The 21201-nt window shown below is 39.2% G+C and overlaps 1 pseudogene; it reads right to left on the reverse strand.

The window, feature by feature from the left end:
- Positions 1-8308: 8308 nt before the first annotated feature.
- The window catches only part of LOC149158451 (beta-galactosidase 9-like), a 47070-nt pseudogene continuing 34177 nt past the window's right edge, over positions 8309-21201 (reverse strand).

A 21201-nucleotide genomic window follows, 5' to 3' on the forward strand; every position in this document is an offset into this window, starting at 1 on the left:
GAAGTTGAAGTGATTGGATGCCTTCCCTTCCTAGACATTCTCCTTTCCTCGATGGATGATGGTTCCATCTGTCACCAAGTTTTCGAAAGAAAAGTCACACAGAACAATATCCCCATGCTAGTTCTCATCATTTTTTGGCTCAGAAATTCGGTGTTCTCAACACTCTTGCTACCTATGCTCTAAGAATATCTGATGATAGCCACCTTCAACATGATAAATCTCATCTTCTTGAGGTTTTTAAAAATAATGGGTATAGCAGGTCTCAAAGCCTCAAGGCCTTTCATAGGGCCTGCAAAGTGCCAAGAGTTAAACTCGCTCGTGTTGATCCTGTCTCTAAGGTTCATCTCCCGTATATCCAAGGAACCAAAGATAGGATTGCCCATATCCTTAGGAAGATTAATGTCTCTTCTTTGTTCATGCCTCTCAATACCATTAAAAATTCTCTTGGATCTGTTAAAGACGCTATTGACCCTAAGGACATGAAGGGTGTCTACCTTGTTCCCTGCTCCTATGGTATTCCCTATATTGAAGAAACATGTAGGTATATTAAACATAGAATCCATAAGCATGCTGTAGATATTAGACACAATGGATCCTGCTCATCAACCTTAACTGAGCATGCAAAGAAAACGAAACACCATGTCTGCATTGAAGAATCCAAAGTCATTGCCAGGGTTGATCACTTCAACCATAGGAAGCTTAGGGAAGTGATTGACATTGAGAGGCATGCCAGAAATATTAATAGGCATGATGGTTGGTGTTGTAGTGGCTACAACCAGCCTCCAAATTTTTTCCTTAGCTTCATTTTGGAACCTCCCTACCAACCTTTCAAAGCAACATGTCTTGCTTCATCAAGTACACAAGCTTTAGTGTTTTTCTTGTAGAAAGGCAGCTTGTTTATCAGATCTTGATGCACCCCCCTCACAAGTTGTTTGTCCAGTTGCAGGCTAAGCAGCTCCCTCAAGAAATTACGCAATTCTGGAGGATAACCAACCTTCCCTCCAGAAATTGTGCAATTCAGTCTGGTAGCCTGTTGGGGTCTAGAATTGCGCAATTCTTCTAGTCAGGCTTCATCTAGAAAATTACACAATTCCTCCTAGAAGGGCCGCTCAGCTCATGAATTATGCAATCTTGGGCAAAAATCAACTGCTCTGCCCAGAAATTGCGCAAATCTCCTAGTGAGCCAGCCCAACTCTCTTCTAGAAATGCACATTTTCTCCCAACAGTTGAGCAACCTCTTGCATGTGCAGTTGAGTTGACAGGTTCCCTCTGAGACCGAGCAAAACTGATTTGCATGCATGGGCTGCTTCTCCTAAGGCAGAATGAAAAGGCATCCCTTGATTCAGTGATCTACTTTTAGCAGCTGGAGGTTGGATGCAAGGATCATCTCGGAAACCTCCAACCAAGTGTCGCTCTTCCTAGATTTGTGTCATGCGTGTCACGTCTTCGATTTGATCAAAACTCATGAACCGGACACTGCAGAGCTCATTCCTAACATAAAACTTGTAGCTTTGACATCCCACATCACATCTAGGAGCCGTCGGCACATTCAGCTTAACTGTTTTTGGGTAAGCTCGCTTTCATATATTGTGTTGTATTTATGGCACTTTTTGTGTTTCGCGTTGTATGAATGTTGTCTTCTTCATTTCAATCAAAGTTTTCTATTGTTTCGATACATACTAGCTTATTCTATCACTGTTTTAGTTTTCATTAGCATCTCACTACTGTCACATGCGTGAAACTATTTTTCACGAACGGTGGTTGATTCGGTGACTCGCCTCACCCACATGCATGTTATTCCATTTTCTGAATATTTCATTCATTGTTTGCATCCATGATCATTCACTTATGCTAACACTTAGTATCTCCATGCATTCACATTCACATTCACTTTCATTTGCCCGTCGGCCAGTCTGGACGACCTTGGCCTGGACTCTGCCTCACCAAGACAACATTGCATAATCCTGAGAGGGAAGGTTCTGTCTTCCTCTCAGGAAGTGCACATTTCTTCCCAGTGGCTATCCTCTAGTATTGCATTGCACAATTTTGAGGGACAGGGACAACTAGCCCAAAAAATTGCGTAATGCAGTCACTGAGTCTGTAACCATTGCCAGCTGAGATTGCGTATTGTGCAATTCCAGCAGTCAGCAGCCAGACTGGACTGTGCATTGCACAGTTCCAATAGTCAGTCAAGTTCCCAGTAGCCAGAATGTTGGAGTCTAGGTAGTTAGTCTCCCGACCTCCCGGCGAAAATTGTGCAACCTTCATGATTAGTCACACAGGTATGTTGCAAGTCAGTTCTTAAGTTCATTTTGATTTTCGATTGACAGATTGCTTGCCATGAGTGTTTCCATGTCTCTAGGTATCATAGGTGTTCATCTGCCTCTTAGAAGTACAAGTACAATGGTTTCCAAGAGAGTGGAGTCGAAGACACCGTTCAGAGCACACTTGGAGATGCGGTCAATCAAGTGTCTATGGAATTGCCTACCCACGAAGACATCAAGTTGTTCGTAGACAAGGACATCAAGATATGACGACAGCAACATCACAGTGAGCAACATCATGAACAACAGCTAAAGGTAGCATACCAGATGTAGCGAATGCAAGAGGAAGGTTGTTGACAACTCAAAGGTGGAACAAAGTTGCAAGCTCAAGCAGATCCACTGGTGATGAAAGCAACTTTGGAGACTTAGGCTATGAGGTGATGACATGACATGAAGATCACGTGAAGACAGAGAATGGAACAAAGAAGGATTTGCATGTGATGAAGCAACAACTCAAGGAAGAACTTGAGCTGCACAAACAAGTGAATGAGTTGCAGTAGGAACATGAACAATAAGGGGCACAACATGCACTCACGGATGAAACTGCGCCCGTACAAGTTATAGATCCATCCCAACAACTGACACAGAGCAGACAAAGTAAGTAGTGTTGTTGATCAGATGCAAGGGAATGCAACAACATGCATGTCATTGTGCACACACACGCGATCCAACCCATTCAACGCACTCACCAAGGTGAAGACAAGAAGCAATTCCGATTAGAGCTTAACATGTAGTTGAAAGTTGATGCGCATGACCACCAACACACATTGGAAGATCAACACGGACAATATGCATCAATTTATTTCAGGTTCAGATGCACCCAAGAAGACCATGTGCATGCTAGCAGACGAGTTGGACGGAGGAGCCACCCAGATACAACAGAGGCAAGAGTTCGGTTCAGCAAGATGTCATCATTGAGCGCATGCACACCATCACGAACGACCAAGATTGGCATTAGCTCACAAACTTCACCATCACAAGCATGTCAAAGAGTTGGTCTCACCACAACATGACCGAATGTTAGTGATCTCTTGCATGGCTTGCTCAAGCCATTTTGTCTCACAGGAGCACATGTGCATTGTAATATAGCGTCTTGTCTAGTGGAAGTTCAAGTGTCAATAGTTAGATGTAATAGTCATAGAGTAGATGAAGAATCATGAGGGTAGATGAATTGTCACAAAGGGGAATGTCAAGGGTCACCCCACCCTTTGCTATAAATAGAACCTCATAACCTATTGTAAAGGCTTTTGGTCAGCCAAGCTTCCGATAGGACTATCTTAGAGAGAGCTTGGACAATAGTGTAACGAGCCTTAGCTTCTCCACTGCGCAGAGCTAGTACATATCTTTGGAGGAGTAGGCGGTTGTGGCTGTAACGTTCCGCTATTAGAACTAGTGGTTGGACATAGATGTATTGTATGATTGGAACTTACACTTATTAATATAACAAGAGCCAAAACGTTTCATGCATATGTTGTATTGTATTCTATGTTATCTGGTTTACTCTAAATGATATATATACTAGTTTTCTTATGCATGCATGTATAACTATCTGTGTATGTATGTATGAATCTTTCTAAAATGTGCCGTTGGTTTAACCATCACTTTGGATTGCTTACTAACTTTCCTTCCATGTTGTGATGCATCTTAGCTCATGTTTTCCCTTCTTAACTGCATGCTATCACATGTTTCCAAGGGGTGCACTCATCTCATCCCCTGTGTGTTAGAACCTCTCATGCACCTTCCTTGGCTCACTACAGCTGTCACACCCTTGCTACCAACATAGTTATCCTACTTGCCTCTGTGTGAAATCATGGTCAAGGCATTACCATACGACCCACTACTGGGACTCCTACACCAAACAATCTGAGGTCTAATTGGGACTTCTTACCGGGGAAATCCCCTTACATGTTGGCGGGTCCAGTACCATCAACATTTTTGCGCTAGAAGGAGGGCCAAATGACAAGCTCAGTCCTCACATCTGTTTTGAATCTCTACCTATCTATCATGACTAACTACCAAGTTGCTCTTATGGAATGTATGTCTTATGGGAACAATTTCATTATCTTGGAAAAGCTCTCTGATAACTTGTCTCATAAAACATATGATGGTGGAGGCCACGTAGCCTTGGTTAGGCACGCGGTCAACATTGTAGGCTCATGCAAAAGGCATGGAATATTTGAAGAATACATGACCTGCGTGCTGTTCGTTTATATGCTTCGAGGGCACCCAATGCACTGTTGTTCCACGCTGCCCGAAAAATCTATTCATTCTTTTGATCATATGGTCACAAAGATAGACCATGCTTTCAATCAATTTAACTATAAAGCACTCAACAAAGAAATTTTGGAATTACGAAAAGCATCCAATGAATCTGTTGAACAATTTTACACACACTTTTGTAATCTTGCATACCGATTCCTTGAAGATGATATTGATTGGGAATTTCTTGATGGAAGATTTGAGTATCTTCTTCACATATTCGAACCCCACTCAACACACTTCGGTGATGGAGCTGTGCAATGACAAGCAGGCATGGTTTCTATCATAAGTGATTGTCCGCCTTCACCTCATCAAACAGCTCCACCACCGCGGAGTGGTGTGGGAGGTCATGCACACACATCTGTTGAACTGTCACATCCTCCCACCCCACCTGCTCTTGATATTTGCACAGATTTGGATTGCAAGCTTGTTGGTTGTCACGTGGATTCATTCCCTCAACCTATGTCCCCGCGTTGTGTTTATCCTCCAGATTGTACTGTCTTATTCTCTTCCATTTCGGACTCCTCACTTGTTACGAACGAGGATCAGGCTGTAGACGTAGTTGGTGTTGTGCAGCCAACCTGCGCCATCATTCATGATGAGTGTCTATGGGAATATAAATAAGAACCCATGGTGAAGGATGACTCCCTTCCAGCCGCGCCTCATCCACTTTATCCTGACATCCCTTGTGATTTTGTCACTGTTGATTTCCCATGTGAAAACTCATTTCCGGATGTTTCTACTTCCAATCATTCACAAGACACGTTGGATGTTAGTCTGTCGTTACAGTGCAGAGAGGACACATATTCCTTGGAAAATCCATTCAATATGTCATCTATCTTCCATGAAAACACAGAGGGTGAACATCTTTGCTTCCCATCTACCCCCTGCCCGATTCATCAAATCATGAGGATGTCGAAAAACATCCTGAATTTTTTGATCTTGGTTGTCGTGATCTATCTACTTCTTCATCTGATCACGATGTTGATTCAATCATTGTTAATTTGTCTAAGACACTGGTCTATGATGATCTATCTGTCAACGAAGTCGAAACTCTGCAGGCTGTCGAGGCACTTTAGCCCAAGCTGATGGTTATGTCAGGCCCTCGCTGTCCTGAGGTTGGTTTCACTTCTGGTCAGGAAATTGTTGAAACACTCAAGGCTCCTCATCACTCTCTGCTTTGCATTGAAGATCAACCAAACACCCAAATTTCGCTTCCTCCACTCGAACTACACAATCCCATCGCTCATGCATTAGAGGAATCTTACAAAGCAAGCACACATGCACAATGCAAGTGGTTTACCTTTCTCACATTTTCTTGCTTGTCACAGTCAAGAGAATGCATACACTCGACATCTGCACGCAATTTAGCACAACACCATGGCAAGTCCACAGAGTGCATGTCATGCACTTTCACCCATTTTTGTTCTGTGGACACTTTTAAACTCACAGTATGTTTGTATTCACTGTTACATCTTTCTTATTTGTTGGTTTGCACAACTATCTTGTTCGCGAACCATGCCTTCACCAACATGGGTCTACCAATGTGTCGATGGCTGCATTGGATGTATCACTTCACGTGACATGACCCATGTTGTTAACATTAGGAGTAGGAGTAGTGTTTGCTATTGAGTTTTTTGCTTGCATGCATATTTTCTTCTTTCCTTGTGTTTTTGTTTGCTTACTCGCTTTGCTTCTGCTTCTTGCTTTGCTTTTTGGTTTGTTTGCTTGTCATTTTACGTAGGTTAGTTTTGAAAGGACCATGTGCGACTCTTGAAACAAGCTGGGTAAAGTACAAGAGGACTTGTAGAGCTATCAAAATTTGGTTATCTGTTGTTTTCTCTCTTATGTAAGAACTTGTTGTCTTTAGTCCATGATACATCAATGGAAAATGTGTACCGTTCGAAGTGAACCTTGGTGAAAACACAACACTTGTGCGCTAACTAGCATCACCTACTCTAGTCGGTTGTTTTTGGGTTAATCCTTGTCAGCTTAGTCAAGTAGAGTAAGGTGAGGGGGAAAACCTTAACAGGTAGGTTAGAGAAATGATAAACTAATTCTTTGCAGGGACAACCTCTTCTGCTATTAATAAGTCAGGATCCCCCTTCCACCTTAGAAATGAATAAGTGCTATGCACAGTTATGAAGATGAAAAATGAAAAAGTGAAAAAGTTTGAAAAAAAATGAAAATGAATAAGGGGAAAGAAGAGAAAGGCTTCGTGTGTAGAGAGGTGATGCAAGTAACTCTGCCAGGGTACTGACTAGGCTCGCTGGTAGCAAAGACATGCTTGTGTTCCTATGTGACTCCGTCGGGGTACCGTCTAGGCCTACTGGCAGCGGAGCAACACCAGAGATGAAACTAAGACTCTGATGACTATATTGCTTGTGCACTAATATACCCCTCAACCCCAATCGAAACAACTTTGTTGAATTGGCTTGGAATGTGTGTCAATTGACCAAGAGCTTGGCAGATGCTACATCTTACAATCAAGAAAGTGTAGAAACCAAGACGAATTGAGAATTAAACAATACCTCTAGAGGTGTTAGACTTGCTTTGTTAGAAATAATACTGAGAGGGGGGGGGGGGGGGTGAATCAGTATTATCAGATCAATAAAACTTTTTCATTCCCATACTTAGATACATATACGCTACTTCATCCAAGGGAACCCGCGTGTATACGCAGCTGTGTCTAAAGCAACTACCGTATATCCAAAATACTTATGATTCAGTTAATCCATTAAATTTTGATCTTTAGTTAGTGCATCAAAACTTCATTAACCATATGAACAATAAGCAGGTGTAGTAAAAACAGAACATATCATCACACACAAGAAGCACACATGAACACCATGATATAAGGTGGAAACCCAATGTGGGTGAAAACCACCTGCTGAACCATAAATCTTCTTCGGACGATCCGGCAGATGGCTCGTACTCATCGATGAGCTGTCGATGGTATCTATTCATAAGTCGGTTGTACTGTTCTTCGATTCCTTCGTTTGGATCTTGTGCATCTGTCATTTCTCCTTTTTCTTTTGGCGATCTTGTCATACTGTGAGATGCTGCAGATGACGATTCTCCTTTCATGATATTTGTTTTGATTCTGTGAAGTCCTGGTTGTAGTGGTGTATGCATCAACTCCTGTTTTTCCCACTTGTTCAAAAAAGGAAGAGCACTTATTTCAATATCTAGAAAAGAATCTTTAAATGCATTTCGTGCTGCTGGTGATCTTTGTACTGCCAATTCTATCCCATCTAATGATTCCCATTTAAATATCTGAAACATATTAGTGGAGCTTTCAATAGAGTGCTGTACCCACAACCTGCAGTTTTCGCTCAAACAGTCTTTATGCTGCCATCCTAACTCAAAAATTATTGAAGTGCATATTCTTTTAGAGATCATCAGACTAATGATGTGGATGACATTATTGTTCCAATTTGGAGATATAATTGAGATGGTGATTAAAGCCCTTTGATTAATTGCAAATTTTAAGGCTTTTGGTTGTCCTTGCAGGCTATCCATTTTATTAAGAATTTGAATTTTTTCAGCCAACCTCAGATTTCCAAACTCATGAAACCATTCAGCATGCTGTTTGATTAACTCTTGATTGTTACCGGATTCAGAATTACCAATCATTTCATGATTGAATATTTGAGAAAAAGGATTTGGTTCTATGCTGTCTCTCATTATCAAACTATGAAAATCCCACTGATAAGCATATGTTTTTAAATACTGGAGGGATCTTTGTATGCATTGAGATACTCTGGTGACTTGAATTTTTCTGCATTTTCCTTCTTGAAATCTCCAATCTGCAAACTTCTCAAAAATTTCATACTGAGGAAAAGTATCAGTATTTGCATAATTGTCATCTATCCTTTGGAAGAAAGAGGACTCTAGTTCCTCAAATATATCTGGAATTCTTAGAGAAAGCAGATATTTTACCATTTCTTCTTTTATGGGAATTTCTTCTAGATCCAGAATTTTGGCACCTGTAAAAATACTAAGGGCAAAGTCAACACTGCCTATGATCTGATAGTAATTCAAGACTCTGAGTGTCCAGATCATTTCATCTATGTAGATGCTAGACCATAAATCAGATAAGCTTCTGAAGAAAAGCTTAACCTTCATATTTGGTAAAGAAAATACTTTCACCAAGTTTTCATCAAGGCCTAGAGATATACCCAGATTTTTTGACTGCCATGCTTGGCATTTTCTGATCCACCAATTCCTTCTTAGTCTAAAACCAACCAATTTCTTGATTTCATCTGTGACAGAACTTGCATAATTTTCTAAGATTCGAAATCTATCTACAAAGGTTGCAAAACTATCATCTGCAGGGCCTTTTCCTGGGATCTCAAAAACTGAATATTTACAGGTTATGAACATTTTGCTCATGTCTCTGGTTAGAACGTCTGTCAAGAAATTCGAGTTACCTGGTATCCACTCGACGTCAAACTCAAACTGCTGAAACCAGATTTGCCAGGCTAAAATCCTGCCCTTTGCAAGTTGTCTTGAAATCTTTGCTATCAGAAAATATTTAAAATTTTTGGAGTCGGTTCTTATTAAAAACTTGACCGGGGTTAGATATACCTCAAACCGCTGAATCCCGTTGAAGATAGCTAATGTTTCCTTTTCAGCTATGAAGTAATTTTTCTGACTTGCTGTAAACTCTCCAGAAGCATATCCACACAGGTTTTCTTCAATCTCTCCTTTACAATTTCTTCTTTGTTCTAACAATACAACTGACCAAAAATTAAGAGAAGCATCAGTTTGCAAAATTAATAAACCATCACCTGGTGGTTGAAGCTTTGGTAACCGCTGACATTCTTCTTTAAGTTTCTTTACTGCTTCAGTTGCTTCTTCTGACCATCCTCCGTCGCTGTGTCTCCTTATAGCAGCTGTCTTTTCTGAGAGTTTTGGAATGTATTTGTGCAAGTAATTCAGAACTCCAATAAACCTTTGAATTGCCTTTTTGTCCTTCAGTTCATCAGGAAACTGTGTTAATTTTGTTAACACATGGGGTTGCATTTGAATAGAACCATTTGCAACATTTATCCCCAAAAAATCAATGCTATCCTGAAATAAGGACATCTTTGTTTCTGACAAGACTATACCATGCTTTTTAACTTCTTCAAGAAAAATTTCTAGATGTTTCAAATGAGTATTTACATCTGGACTATGAATCAAAATATCATCTATATATGTAACTATAAAATCATATTTAGCAAAAATATAATCCATCCTTCTTTGGAAGAAGGCTGGAGCGTTCTTCAACCCAAATGGAACAACTTTCCACTGATAAAATCCTGCTGGACATATGAAGGCTGTTTTGTGTCTGTCCTCTGGCTGAATCTGTATCTGATAATAACCTGACTTCATATCAAATTTACTGAACACCTTACTATGCTGAATCTTTTGCATAATTACTTCTGGTCTGGGCAATGGGTAATTAAAATTCTGAGTAATTGCATTAAGAGGTTTGTAATTGATAACCATCCGTGGTTTACCTCTTACTATCTCAGAATGATTTCTTACTAGAAATGCAGAACAGGCATAATGAGATTCACTGATTTCTATTAATTGCATCTTTAGTAGTTCTTGAATTTGATTCCTCATTTCTTGTTCATCTGATGGTGTGCAAGGAATCACTTTACCTTTTACTCCATTGTCATGTAAGGTGACTATCTCCTGCATCGGACTTTCAGTTTCCCAAAACTGTTGTGGGTTGTTCGAACAACTTTTCAGAAGTCTCTGGTATATATCTCTCTGTTCTGTAGACCAGTTTTCTTCAATGCATGCTGATTGTTTATTTATCTTTTCTGCTCTGGCTTCATAGATTTGTAGGACCTCTTGCCAATCATTTGAATCTTTAGTCGGCCTTCTAGTTCCTACTTTCTTTTGTCTATTCTCATGCCTAGCTTCAGAGTTTGCAATGCTTAGTCTAGGCACAGATATAGCCTTTTTCTTCAGATTTATTATCAGCTTATCTTGGCTGATAGTTACTGGAAGCACAGAATTTATAAATGGCATGCCTAACATCAAACTTGCTGAAGGGTCATAGTGCTGAATTGCTGAAATTTTTACAATACTCCCTCCAACTTTTAAAGAAATATTGTCTACATAATGTGTGAGCTGGACAGATCCTCCAATTGTTTCTGAAACTAGTATATTTTTTAATGGTTTCCAGAGAGATTTGAACAAAGATGGTCGAGCTAGATTATTTGATCCTCCAGTATCTACAAATGCATCTACTGAAATCCATTCATTTCTGACTTGAACTTCTACTGGAATATAAATCAAGCTCTCTGTTTTCACAATCTTTTTCAACAAAGTATTTTGTTCATTTCTTGTAATCTCTGGCAGAGTTATACTAGTTGATGGTGCAATTTTCTTTTCAAATGGACATAAAGAATTGAATTGAGGTAAAGGTGATGCAATTTGTTTACCTCTATTTGTCTTCTCTGATACTTCTGTTCCTTCTGATCCTTCTTCAGAAATTGATTCTGAGTCTGAAATATCTTCTGTCTCACTTGATGATACCACAGTTGAAGAACTTTCTATATCACTATAGTGCTGTTCACTATAAAAATCATCATCAGAACAATTTGTACAAATATTCATTTTCTGTACAGGTTCTTCCTCTTCATTATCTAAAACTTCTGTAAGAATATATACATCAGAAATTTCTTCATCTGATTCTACTACAGACCAATCATCTTGAAACTCTTCAATATCTATACAAGCTTTAAGTTTACTAGATGATTTCTGAGGACACTTTCTAGCAAAATGTCCTTCCTTTTTACAAATGAAACAACAATTGTTGTTTCTTGGAGCTGTTCTCTTTTTCAAATATCTGAATTTTCTGAAAGGTCTCTTTGGGTTCGATACTCTTTTGGGTTTGTATCTACCATACCTTTTATATTTCTTCTTCTTTGATTTAAAAGGCGTCCATGGTAATACAGTTCTGCAGACATCTGAACTCGGGGTGATGTCATGCGCCTTCTTCTGCCAACACAAATATTTGACCTTTTCTGACACTCTAAACAGAAGATAAACCCAATAAACTTGTTCTAAACTTCTCATCTGAACCTCAAGATCTTTCATAATTAGATCTCCTAAGTTTCCTGGCAACTTTGACAAGAAAGAAACTTTTTGAGCAATATCATTAAACAGATTAGCTTTAAAGACTTTAGCCATAAATTCTTTGCCAAATTGATCTAAATATTTTAGATCTTTAAGTTCCATGCGGCTAAGGTCAGTCAATAGCTGTTTCTTTTCATCTTTTGGTTCTGGAATGAATTGAGTTTTTAACAACATTTCAAATGTAGCTAATCCTGCTTCCATGACTACTATTCTCTCTGCCTCTGACCCTGCCATCCACCAATCAAACACTATCCCTGCCATCCTCTTTTCTGCTAAGATCATGATAGACACATTGTCTAATCTTGTTGTGACCTGCATTTGATATAAGGCTCCTATCCAGATTCTAATAGACTCACCAGGATTGGATGAGTTATCTAGATCTAGAATGTAACCACCAGAATTTGTAGCAAACAGATCTTCTTCAACTCTAGGGTACTTAGCTTCTCTTAGGATGTGAGCTTTGTTTTGATTCTTTATTGATGTCATAATAAAGGATGGAAATTTTATTGCAGCTTGTTCTAACGACATGACTTCCTTCTTAGATTCAAAAGGTTTTTCTTCTTTAAACGTTCTAGAAGATCCACTGGTTAATTTTCCAGTGTCTCTGGAAGTCCCTTCTCCATCACTTGTTTCTGGTACTTCTTCTTCTAAATCCCAGTAATTTGGGGCTGTCATATCTACATGAAATTTTGGGATTTTCTTACCCTTCTTCTTCATTTTTCTTTTTCTTCTCTCCTCTCTTTCTCTCTTCTCTTCTTGTTGCTCTTCATACAACAATTTTAAATTTTCATTTATCAGATCTGCTTGTTGTCCTAAATTGTCTAGAACATTTTCAGCATGAGAACACCAAGTAGTCAAATAATTTCCTACTTGATATACTTGTTCCAAATCGTTGGGCTCTTGTGATTCATATTCTAGGAGAGGTGCACAATCTGCTCTGGTAGCAGGCTGTTTGGACATTGAAGAAGAGACACAAAACTTTGTTTTTGGTGGCCATTTTCCTCCTCTTACAAATCTTTTATTTGCATATCTATATTCTTCCATAGGTGGATAATTCTGTACATGAGTTCTAAACATTTTATTTACAGCGAGAAAAGGTTTCTCTTCAGGTATATACAATTGTTTTTCAGACCGGGGTGTGCTTGCGGAAGTAGACGGCTGTTCTTCTGGTATAGATAACTGTCTGTAAAAAGACCTTCTTCCACTTTGGACTGGACTTTCTACTGGTAATACATGTTTCTCTGGCAAAACTATTGGCTTGGGAATCCTAGGGTAAATGGACTGATTTGGAATAATTTTTACCCCTCCATCTTCAAGAGCCAATCTTTTAATTTTTCTGCTTATATCATCGGAAGCCAAAGACTTATATTGGATATACCAGTGATCGGCTAATGTTTCTTTGTCATAATGCACACCTTCAATCTGTGCATTTCCTATCCCGACAGTCACACAGTCTTTCAACACCGGCTGTTTTAGTTTAGGATGTACGGTATTTGTTAACTGAAAGGAAGTTTGAACAATTACAGACAAGAATTCACTCTCATCTGCCATAGATAGTCCTTGCACTCCTATCAAGGCTTTCCAACAATCTTTAAGATGTATGTCTGTCAGACTGATAGCATAATCAGGATAAATTGTTCCATGCTGACAACCAGACATCAAATTTCCTAGTATTGTTCCTATTCTGGCATGATCATACTCATTGTGCCTTGAATCAAACAATTCTGCTATGCAGGGAGTATTTAAACCATGTCTAAATAGGGGAGCCAAACCAATCCTTATAGCTCCGAAATGTAAGTAATAAAATCTTCCTTCCTTAGCATATTTCCTAAACTTTTTTATCTCATCTTCTGAAAATATATTGAGTCCTATTATCTGCACATGTGGACCCTTAATTCTGATCTTAACTTCAACTTCTTTGAAATAATATTTTTTAGAAAGCTTGAACATCATAGGAACCGGATAAATCTCTTTAGTATCTAATGCAGGGGGATTCCAGCTTTCTGGGTCTTCTACTTGTTCATGTTCATTTATATCAGACTCAACAGATCTATTTTCTACTTCAGATATGGATCTTTTATCAATGGTAGAAAAAGTTCTTAGAAATTTGGCCATCTTGGAAAGGTATAATTCTATTCCAGAAATTGACTGATAAAGCTTTTATTTACTCAGCACAATGTAAAACAAAGATGCCTTTCAAATGCTCCTGGCTTGTCTCAGGTTCTGTCTATAGAATTATACAGGGTCGATACAGGGCTCTGATACCAAAATTGGGGGTGATCATTCAAAACAGAGCAGTTCTTCCTTTATTAAGAAACTTCTTTTACAATGTACTGGTGTAGTCCTTTACTAGCATGCAGGATACAACCTGAAAAAGGCTACAACCTTCTCCCGTTCTCCAGACTCTCCTGGAAGGGAGCTCCAACCCCCTTTGCTCTTGTACTAGCTAAGATACTAGTACGTAGGCGCCGGCCTACAATCTTCTCTCCTCCAGGTGCCACGTTTCATAAATTTTCAGACTGGATACTCCTGAAGCACAACACATAATCTGAAGGCCACGTTTCATCAAATTTTCATACTAGTCCTATAAATATCATTGAAGCACAAAACAATCAATACTAGCATCATCAATCTCTGAATCACTGAAACACTGAAACCCTGTCAACATCACAGTCACCAGAACACAGAGCAGAACTTTGCAATAACAATCAGATCCAACTGTACCATCAAAATCATGCATCAGAGTGCATACGCTACTTGGAAGTGCCGAACCTGCGTGTATACGCAACTTCATCAAGATGAACCGGCGTATATGTCATTAATCACTTATTCATAACTTTGCTGCACTTCCTGACTTCAGACATAACCAGATCATGACATATACAAGGATAATATATGTGTTAGCACCCAGATCTAGTCCATCGGATCACATAAATATGAGTCATTATGATCTTGATCCATATTAGTTCTTATCCATCAATACACACTCATCCAACCAAGATATGCAGAATACTGACACCATTAAACAAACATCAGAACTCATCAACAGTCAGAACCACCTGTAACTTCAGATATCATAGCTCAAATGATATACGCTACTATGATGAATCAAACCCGCGTACATACGCGCTTTTTCCAAGGCCAACCCGCGTACAAATCTAAAAATGTTTTCTTATAACTTTGCAGCTGTACCAGACATCAATCATACTATAACATTTATATTACATGCGTCAGTATGCAGATCTAAAATAAGCATAATCAACCATATAAAGATAGTTCATTTCAAACCATTTGATCCCGATCTCTCCTTAGATGTTGTTCTCCATCAACCGGTGAGATCCCACCTTAGCTCAGATCAAGCAATGTATCATCAACCCATAACTTGCATACTGGATCTCATACTTCATCAGATATTCAAGACTTTCTTGATGCCCTTGCCTAATGATCTTCTTCTCCTTTTATAGTCTTAGGCCTTTCTCAATACGATGGTCCAAAACCATAATAAATCAATACCAAGAGCCCAATACTTGGGATCATCACACTTGTCGAGATACCATGGTCCAAAACCATAGGTTCAAATACCGAGGACTAACTACCACGGACCAAAAGTACGCTTTCCGACATGTACGCACTTTTCCGTGCATGAAACTGCGTGTATACCCTACTTGGTATATAGCGAACATGCGTATACGCGACTTGGTATATAGTGAACCTGCGTGTATACCCTACTTGGTATATAGTGAACCTGCGTATATACTCTTCTTTCTTCATTCTTTGTAGTCTGATCATCAATTCTTTGCTACTGACCTGCTACACTCTAATTTGTCATCTGTGAGATTTGCCATCAAGGACAACACTTGTCTCATAATGCCAACAATCTCCCCCTTTGGACTTGATGGCAAAGCTAACTTGTCATACTTAGAACTTGATCTTCTTATTCCTTTGAGCTGTCCTGCATCCCATGCATTTAGTCACATCTGTAGATTGATCTAGTTATATGTAAGTGAGATGTTCTTCTATGAGAGGGTTGCCATCAAGTACAACACATGCATCATAATGCCAACAATCTCCCCCTTTGGACTTGATGGCAACAACACCAAATCACTCTCCCCCTTTGACATCAAGGGCAAAGGGCGGACCAAGATATTCTCTTCCTTTGCTGAACATTCCGCTGTCCATACTCCCCCTGAGTATCTGTTGAAATCTCTGAATGAGCTCCCCCTTTGTATATGCCAAGGTGTACTAATCTGTCCACGCTCCCCCTGAGTACATGCCGAGTCTCTGTACTGCTGAGGTGTGTTGTTCATGCTCTTCCTGACTGTAGGCAAGATCTGTAAAAAGGTGTTATTCAAGAACAACCATGACTTATACATCTTAAAGGACCTTCCTATCACCAAAAGACTCAATACATACATCCATTTCCCAACCAAGTGGGGATCATCCACCCAACCAAGTGGGGATACATCAAAATTTTACATATGACAACCAATCACATCAATCATCCCAGGCATAGTGGGGAAACCAAAATAGGCCGTCACATGACCTTGATAAAATAATATACATGACATAGAGACGACTTATGCAAATGACCAATAACTACTATCAACAGCTTCTGACAATCACTGTATATATCAGCAACCATGTTCTCCTTCTGATCTCCTTTCTACAGCTGATCCACCTGAACCAAAAATAGCTTGAGTACTAGAACCAAGAGCTTCTAAGGTAATGCCAACAATGCATTATTAGAACATTATCTGCTCCCCCTGAACCCGTGCCTGATGGTCTTTGACAGACCCATATCAGACTCTCTTCAACCAGAGTCTGTCCTTGCTGATTTTCTCCAGATACGCGACTACACCTGCATAAATCGGCGTATGTACGCGGATTCCCCTCATCCAACTCGCGTACACTAATTTCCATATCAACAACCTGTAAATGTCCTGTAACAAGGTATGTCTGAACATAGATGTCAACTCATCCTTTTAAGACATCATCATGAAATCATTCACATTATATCATATGTGAAACCACCATAGCCATTTCATCAACATCAAGCTCTTCATGATCCAAGTATCATTACTTGGGAACATCTGCATCAATCAACATATGTAAGTATCAACCTATCATCATATAGATACGAACTCATCATCATGTCTCCAACAAAGCGACTTTGAGTAGTCATCCATGTATCAGCACTATGTATCTTGAGCTCAAGCTCTTTTGACAAAACTTCTTGATATCATCAACAGCAACAATCCTTATCCACATGAGTACCTGCATCATAACTGTATGATATTTATGCATATGACAACAACAGTATATGAGTGACTCATCATCAAGTGAGGAAGATGTGTATTCAAGTTTTGTACTTCTCCTTATTCTTATGAAGATCACCATGTAAACACCATATATGCATCATCAAAGAATCAACCATAAATCTGATCTGAATATCTACTATGTAACCCCAAGCATCATATGAGATTTTATCATAGACAACTCACAACCACATCATAGCAAGATATATCATTTAGCCATATAAACATCATCACCAAGGCTATTAACCATAATGCCAACAATGCATTATTAAAGGCATATGCTCCCCCTCAACCTGAGCCATCTGTTTACTCTTAGATCTGATCATGCATATATCAGTAATAAGCATCAAGACATCATCATCAAGTTAGGATCAAACCCTTCTAAACATCTTACAAGTATCAAGATATTTCCACACATTCTCAGCAGACTGTAAATATTATCAAACAGAGAAAATAATGGACTGAAACATAACAAATCCTTTTCCTGAACCTGCATTTCTTCAGATAATCATATACGCGACTGTGCAGCATCCAACTCGCATATATACGCGACTTCTCTTTATGGAACTTGCGTATGAGATTCAGGACACTGAAGTTTTATACTTTCAGCTCCCCCTGATTCTGTTATGTCTGTGCTGTGGTGTGTCTGATTATATTGTGCTGTGCCACATCTTTCTGACTGTACTTCCTTCTTCTTCCATATCTTCAAGTGTGATGATGTTTTCTCCTTTTGGTGTGATGTCCGTACTTTGTTCCTGCATTCCTTTGCTATATGTCCAAGCTTGTTACATGCATAACACCTTACATGTTTCATGTTCCTCCTGTAACAATCAGCAGCTTTGTGACCAAACATATTGCAAGCAAAACAATATCCATTAAAGTACCTTGAATGTGATGATCTTTCTACATGATGGTCTTGATCCCTTCTTCTTCCACATCTAGCTGCAACATGTCCAAGATTATGACATACATAACATTCAACATTTTTCATAGGAGGAGTAAAAGATTTTCTTTGAGGAGTCTCTTTCCTTGATTGTTGATGGGGTTGACCTTTCATCTCCTTGTTGATCATTTTAGATTTCTCTTTAGAGTTCCTTGCCTCACCTTGTGAACTAGATTCACCTTCAACAAATTCATGAAAACTAATACCAGTCTTGATAGTAGGAGACCTTTGACTACTAAGAATATCATCCAAGGCTTTAGTACTATCTTGAAATCGTAATAGTTTATCCTTTTCTTCTAATTTACCTTTCAAGATATTTACCTCAACTTGAAGTTGTTCTTCCTTTTCTAGACATTGCTTCTTCATGTCTTCTTCTGCTTTCCTTCCTTCTTCCAACTGATGCCTCAGTTTGAGAATCTCCTTTTCTTGTTCTTCATTCACATTCTGCTGCATTTGACGAATTCTGAAGGCACATTCCAGTTGAGATTTTAAGCTGATAACTTCGTTTTCCTGTTTTTCAATAGCTTGGAGTAGATATTTATTCTGCTTCTTTGTTTCTTCAAGTTCTTCCTTTAGCGAGAGGGTCGTAGCTTCAAGACTTTCATAATAACTGGATCGACCTCTAAGCTCCTTGATTGTTGTGTTCTTTTCAATGACTTCATTTCTTAGAGATGTTACTTCATCCTGTAACTTTTGATATTTGTCCTTGAATAACTCTCGTTGGCCCTTTAGTCTAGTAACAACTTCTTCGAGGGCACCATCCTTTATGTTCAGAAGCGTCTCTTGTTCACTAATTTTTTTTGTCAGCCTGTTAAATTCTGCCTCTATTTGATATCCTTCTTCCTCACCCATAAGAGAACATTCAGTTGTTTCGTTATCACTTCCATCCTTTCCAAATGGATAGATAGCTGGAACATCAGAGGATAGCAAATTCATACCTGATAGTTCATCTTCATTCTGAAATGATTCTGAATCTGATTCTGAATATGACGGGCTTCTTATACCTAGTCCCCAATCGATTCTCCCACTGTCATAGTTCTTCTGAGATGTCTTCTTCTTCTTAGGTGCTTTATTCTTAAGCTTCTTTCCCATAGTTCCACGGATCTCCTTCAAGCGATCAAGCTTCTACCAAAGGACCTGCTCCGATACCAATTGTTGGAAATAATACTGAGAGGGGGGGGGGGGGGTGAATCAGTATTATCAGATCAATAAAACTTTTTCATTCCCATACTTAGATACATATACGCTACTTCATCCAAGGGAACCCGCGTGTATATGCAGCTGTGTCTAAAGCAACTAGCGTATATCCAAAATACTTATGATTCAGTTAATCCATTAAATTTTGATCTTTAGTTAGTGCATCAAAACTTCATTAACCATATGAACAATAAGCAGGTGTAGTAAAAACAGAACATATCATCACACACAAGAAGCACACATGAACACCATGATATAAGGTGGAAACCCAATGTGGGTGAAAACCACCTGCTGAAATTCGTTTCTATCTTCCTTTATTAAGAAACTTCTTTTACAATGCACTGGTGCAGTCCTTTACCAGCACGCAGGCTACAACCTTCTCTCGTTCTCCAGACTCTCCTGGAAGGGAGCTCCAACCCCCTTTGCTCTTGTACTAGCTAAGATACTAGTACGTAGGCGCCGACCTACAATCTTCTCTCCTCCAGGTACCACGTTTCATAAATTTTCAGACTGGATACTCCTGAAGCACAACACATAATCTGAAGGCCACGTTTCATCAAATTTTCATACTGGTCCCATAAATATCATTGAAGCACAAAACAATCAATACTAGCATCATCAATCTCTGAATCATTGAAACACTGTAACCCTGTCAACAACACAGTCACCAGAACACAAAGCAGAACTCTGCAATAACAATCAGATCCAACTGTACCATCAAAATCATGCATCAGAGTGCATACGCTACTTGGAAGTGCCGAACCTGCGTGTATACGCAACTTCATCAAGATGAACCGGCGTATATGTCATTAATCACTTATTCATAACTCTGCTGCACTTCCTGACTTCAGACATAACCAGATCATGACATATACAAGGATAATATATGTGTTAGCACCCAGATCTAGTCCATCGGATCACATAAATATGAGTCATTATAATCTTGATCCATATTAGTTCTTATCCATCAATACACACTCATCCAACCAAGATATGCAGAATACTGACACCATTGAACAGACATCAGAACTCATCAACAGTCAGAACCACCTGTAACTTCAGATATCATAGCTCAAATGATATACGCTACTATGATGAATCAAACCCGCGTACATATGCACTTTTTCCAAGGCCAACTCGCGTACAGATATAAAAATGTTTTCTTATAACTTTGCAGCTGTACCAGACATCAATCATACTATAACATTTATATTACATGCGTCAGTATGCAAATCTAAAATAAGCATAATCAACCATATAAAGATAGTTCATTTCAAACCATTTGATCCCGATCTCTCCTTAGATCTTGTTCTCCATCAACCGGTGAGATCCTGCCTTAGCTCAGATCAAGCAATGTATCATCAACCCATAACCTGCATACTGGATCTCATACTTCATCAGATATTCAAGACTTTCTTGATGCCCTTGCCTAATGATCTTCTTCTCCTTTTATAGTCTTAGGCCTTGCTCAATACCATGGTCCAAAACCATAATAAATCAATACCAAGAGCCCAATACTTGGGATCAACACACTTGTCGAGATACCATGGTCCAAAACCATAGGTTCAAATACCGAGGACTAACTACCACGGACCAAAAGTAAGCTTTCCGACATGTATGCACTTTTCCGTGCATGAAACTGCGTGTATACCCTACTTGGTATATAGCGAACCTGCGTATACGCGACTTGGTATATAGTGAACCTGCGTGTATACCCTACTTGGTATATAGTGAACCTACGTATATACTCTTCTTTCTTCATTCTTTGTAGTTTGATCATCAATTCTTTGCTACTGACCTGCTACACTCTAATTTGTCATCTGTGAGATTTGCCATCAAGGACAACACTTGTCTCATAATGCCAACATGCTTTTCATGAACAAGGTCCATTCAGAGAGCTGGAGTTCTACCAGTGTGTTGCCAAGTGTTGTAGTGGCTACAATCACCCTCCAAAATTTTCCCTTATCTTCGTTTTGGAGCCTCCCTACCAACCTTTCACATCAACATGTCTTTCTTCATC

Source organism: Pinus tabuliformis, chromosome 5_2 (assembly GCF_031772625.1).
Source record: "Pinus tabuliformis cultivar Carrire ecotype Pingquan chromosome 5_2, CPIR1, whole genome shotgun sequence".
Classification (NCBI taxonomy): domain Eukaryota; kingdom Viridiplantae; phylum Streptophyta; class Pinopsida; order Pinales; family Pinaceae; genus Pinus; species Pinus tabuliformis.